Genomic DNA, 5,066 nt, shown 5'->3' with positions numbered 1-5,066 from the left:
TCATAAAGGAAACTGGGACTGTATTGTTTTTGGCAATTTAGAACAAATGCTCAAAAAATATTTTGACTTGGAGCTGTTTCCCCACCATTCAAGGAGCTTCACAATATGGTCCCAGCCTACTTCTCCAATTCTGTTTACCTATATGTGCCCTGCACCCTAAGGAATTGTGTACTGTCTGTTGTCCATACCCTCCATGCATTTGCTTAGGAACAGTCCATTGCCTATTGCTGCATGTCCAACCTGCTAATTAAGTTCCAGCTCAAATGCCCCTCCACCAGGAGTTTCCAATGGATCATCTCCAGCTACTCCTGGTGGCTTAACACTTTCCACCTTGTTTGATAGTTATTTGTGAGCACATCTTACCTTCTTGCTCTAGACTTCTTGAGGGTAGGGTCTTTCTGTCATTGACCTTCCCAAGCTTTTAAGTAACTATAACAGTAATTGCATAAAGAGAACCCCTCATAACTATGTACTAAATGAACTGCAAATGTTTCATTTGTCCCTTCCTGAATTAGTTATTTGTTGCTGCATAAAAAATTGCCACAAAACTTAGCAGCTTAAATTAATACCCATTTATTAATTTCAGTTTCTGTGAGTCAGGAATCCTGGATCCTTTAAGGGAGAGCCTCTCACAGGACTGGAGTTAACCATGATTTCAGACGTCATCTGAAAGGTTGACTGGGGACACTGCCGGGCTTGGAGCCTCAGTTCCCGCTGTCTGTTGGATACAGACTCTTACAGTTTCTTGCCACATGGACTACTCTAATGTGCAAGTTTGTTTCGTGAAAGCATACGAGCCAAGAAGGCAATGGAGAGAATGTGCTAGCAAGATGGAAGTCACACTCTTATGGAACCAAACCCACATCCCACCTTTGCCATATTCTACTGGCTAGAATAAGTAATGGGTCCCATTCACACTCTAGTGGTGAGAATAACACAACAGTCTAAATACCAGGAAGTGGGGGCCACGGGAGCCACCGTAGGTGCTGCCCATCCCACTGACTGAAAGGTTCTCTGCACACCAGGCACTCTAAGAGTTTTTTGCCAGTCCTCACACAATAGCTTGCCTCATATTAGACTTCTGAGCTTACAAAGCTTATCAATGCTTTGGGGTCCAGATCAAATGCTACCTTTTTGCCAGTCTTCTTTGATTCCACATGCTGAAGTTAATTCTTCCTTTCATTGTAAACCCATAATACTTTGTATCCTTTTTTATGGCTCATGTTTCATTTTGAATTCACCAGGATAAATATGTCAGTCCAGCTTTACCTGACATAATTGTTGTCCTACAGATAAGGGGGAAAACATATAACATCACGATTAGCAGACTTACTTACTAAAGGCTAGAAGCAGGCAGGCAAATAGTAATATAGCTTGAGTGAAAAACAATAGATAATGGGAGATAGCTTTCAGATAACCCACCAGAGCTGAATGTATATTGCCATTTATGTTTCTTGCAAAATTTAGGATTGAAGTAATAACCCAAAAGGGACATCTAACACAGTGCCTGGCACACAGGGGGAGTTCAATCAATGGTTGATGCCTTCCTTTTAACTTTTTCACTTTTCTTTTCCCTCTTCCCAACACCCCTTCCCCCTCAACACACACACACACTGTGAAAATGCTGCTTTAATTACAATACCAGGATTTGTTAAATAATTTTTTTAATTATTCAGTAAGTTGTCAAAGAATTACTGAGCATCTTTTATTGCCAGGCATTATTCTAGACATTTGGGATATAGCAGTGAGCAAATTGGAAAGAGTATCTTCTTACAGTGAAGCTTGCATTTTAGTGAAGAGAGACGTGAACACGTAGCAACCTATTGTGTCAGTGTCAAGGACTACGAAGAAAAATAAAGTGAATAGGGGGATAGAATGAAGAGGAGGGATATACAGGGTGATAATATAATATGGCATTTGAGTTTAAACCAAAAGGAAGTGAAGGCTTGAGCCACGTGAATATCTGGAGGAAGAGAGTTCCCAGAGGAGGGAAGAGCACATACAAAAACCTGTGGTGGGAGCGTGATTGGTGCTGCAGGAACAGCAGGGAAGCCAGCAGAGCTGGGGAAAATGGTAAGAGATGAGGTTAGATAGGCAGCTTGAAGGTAAAGAACTGGGTGGTGGAGCAGATGACGTAGACCCTGTAGCTCACAGTCAAGAAGATGGGGAGCCATTGGAGGGTTTTCAGTGCAATAATGTGGTCTGACAAATATTTCTGAGGATCACCCTAGTTGTTACATCATGAGGCAGAGATGGAAGGAAAGGCCTGTTAATAGGCACTGCAGCAGCCCCAGTGAAAGGTGAGGAAAGTTTGAGGCAGAAGCAACAGCATTGGCTGACTGACTGGATATGGGCTGCAAGAAAAAAGGAGTAGGAGAAGGTGAGCCCGAGATATTTCTGGCCTATGACTGAAGAATGGTGTTATTGGAGATAGGGAAGATACTGGGATGAACTGTTTCTGCACAGGGGAGAAGCAGTAGTTCAGTTTGGGGCACAGTAAGGTTGAGATGTGGAAAGCTAGTTTTATGGAGTTCAGAAGAGAGGTTGTGCTCTGAAGATACAGATTTGGAGGTCATCAGCATGTGGATGTATCTAAGAGATGAACCAGGGAGAAAATGGGGACAGAGAAGAGACGAGGTAGTAGGGCTGCCCTGCAGCTCCCCAGTCATGAGAGGGCCTTGTTCATCCACAGTGGTGAGTCCTGTGCCACTGATGGTTGGGCAGAGATGCAAGCTTCGTGTATTTGTTCTCCGGAGGAGACGGGCTCACTGCCCACTTGATCTACTGATGGGTCCCACTTTCTCCTGAAAGAGTAGAAGCAGAGTGGGGTGGGAAAGAGCCTGAGGCCAAACCTGCACAGAGGGGCCAGGAAAGGAGGATTATGCTGATGCTGTAAGATCTGTACACAGATCAGTCTCAGGGGCAGGGACCTCATACAGGATGGCTGAAGTGGGAAGGACTCCCTGTTGGCCCCTTAGGGCAAAAGGGCTGCCTTCCCAGCTGAACTCCTCAATCTGCATTTTTTAATGGCAGTATTTCAGAGAACTAAAAATTGTAGACAAAAAAAAAAAAGGGTTAAAATAGCAGAATAAGAAATAAGAGAGAGCAGTTGAATAAAGATTAAATGTTACTGGAAACTAGGTTAAATAATTAACCCCTTGTCCACTCCACCCCCCAAAAAGAAAAAGTGAATAAAAGCAGAAGGCAGCAAGCAAACCATGAGCTAACAACAATTAACATAAAATAAAATTTAAAACTCAAGTCAGAGAGAATAAAAGAATAACCCAAACAAGCTAAAGTGATTTACAAAAAGGAAATAAAGTAAACACTGATTTCAAAGCCAGGAGGTTAGCTAATCAAAACAGCTGAATTAAGCAGTAGAACGAGTTGCAAAGATCAGCCCTGGAGAGCCCCTTCAGCTAAGGCCAGAGGCCCGCAGCACACTTCCTGCACAGCCCGGGCCCGGGAGCTGCCCGCTGGGCAGAGCGAGTCTCTCCATACCTCCTTTGTCTAGCTCCTGGCATCTTTTCTTCTGGGTTCTGTAGCGCCTGGCGGCTGGCAGAGCCGTGTGCCTCTGGCGGCCGTCTCTGTTGGTTGTCTCCACCCTCTGGCTGCAGCTGATGGAGGCGGGGCCACCACCTGACTCAAGTCGGATCAGTCTCCTTCCTAGCAATCTGCGTTTGTGACTGAGACCCAGTCAGTCAGGGCTGGCTTCTTTAATAATAGTAATATTAACACCAGGAATAGTAATTAATATTTAATGAAGATTTATATGCTAGAGATTGTTCTTTAAGTATGTTTTCTGGTTAGATTTCTTAGGAACCTTTTGAGGTAAGCGCTATTGTTGATAAAGAAACCAAGGTCAGGGAGGTGAAATGACGCACTCAAGTGTCACAGCCCAAATGCCAGAGCGAGAATCTAGCCTCATCTCTGTCTGATTCCGGAGGCTATGATCACGACTTCCACAGCTTTTGAACAGAGGAGATAGAATCTTGGGAACTGGGGGATGGTCACCTTTTGTTCACAGGAGCAGAGAGCAAACGATGAATCGACGCTAAAGTGTGCATAGCAGCCAACAGGAGAGAGGGAAATGCTGAGTATCTCTTTTGAGTCTAGGCTTTATTCTACCACATGCCACAAGCCAACCCTGCTTCCCCATAGTAAGTTTTGCCCTGTTCAGGTTAAGCTAGTTCCATTGTATTTCTGGAACTTGCAACCAAGAATTCTAGCTACTCCTAGTACCGTTCCTTGGTGGGGGGAAGGGAGGACCTCAAAGTTCCAAGTTTCACTTGTTTGCCATGATTCTTCGGCTTGTTAGGGAAGAGTTGCCTTTCCTATTGGGCTCTCAATCCTCTTTCTCTGTCACCCTCTTATCAAACTGTGGGCCCTTTGAGTACAAAGACAATTAATAGGCCTTTTTGTACCCCTAAAGCACTTTAGATGTTTTGCGAATGCCAGGTCTTAGTAATATTCTTGTTTTGGTAAACTGATGATAATGTTTATGTATTTTCTTATATAAATATGGTTTCTTCCTAAATTATGTACTTAAGAACAATTGAAAATTTCTCTTCCTAGGATTAAAAGGCCACAGATTATATGATTTCATTTCTGTGAAATATCTGGAATAGGTAAATCCATGGACACAAAACAGATTGGTAGTTGCAGGGACTGGGAGATGAAGGGAATGATGAATGTACTAAATTCCCTGAATTGTTCCCTTTATAATGGTTAATTTGCACTATGTGAATTTCAACTCATAAAAATAAACAGTGAAAAATCCTCAATTCTGGAAGGAAAAAAAAAGGATCTCTTCCATTCAGATGGGCCTGACATTCTGTTGAGAACTCTGGTCAGCTCTGGGCACGGAAAAAAGAGCATCTTCTTGCTAAGAATCAAAGGCTAAGAAGCCAATGGAGGTGACTATCTGATATCATCTTACACAGAAAACAGAGACCTTACTAGAAAACCCTTCTTGTGGAAGCCTGTATCCTAGAGCTCAACTTTTCACCCACTGAATTATAAAAGGAATCATTTATTTCTTTTTGAGCCTGGTAGGGGAATAAAAA

The 5,066-nt window shown here is 43.1% G+C and overlaps 1 long non-coding RNA gene across 1 annotated transcript in view; it reads right to left on the bottom strand.

Annotated features, from left to right (window-relative positions):
• LOC118969387 (uncharacterized) overlaps positions 1-3,601 on the bottom strand; it is a 3,752-nt gene extending 151 nt beyond the window's left edge. Inside the window, exons 1-3 of the long non-coding RNA XR_005057322.2 lie at positions 3,502-3,601; positions 1,131-1,286; positions 1-718 (exon numbers count right to left, since the gene is read on the bottom strand). The exon at positions 1-718 is cut by the window's left edge and continues 151 nt beyond it. This is a non-coding gene — a long non-coding RNA (uncharacterized lncRNA). The remainder of the gene's footprint in view (positions 719-1,130; positions 1,287-3,501) is intronic.
• Between the last annotated feature and the right edge of the window lie 1,465 nt (positions 3,602-5,066).

The sequence above is a fragment of the Manis javanica genome, chromosome 10, assembly GCF_040802235.1.
Source record: "Manis javanica isolate MJ-LG chromosome 10, MJ_LKY, whole genome shotgun sequence".
NCBI classification, from domain to species: domain Eukaryota; kingdom Metazoa; phylum Chordata; class Mammalia; order Pholidota; family Manidae; genus Manis; species Manis javanica.
The sequence above is the reverse complement of the archived record's forward strand: the minus strand, read 5'-3'. Positions and strand labels throughout refer to the sequence as shown.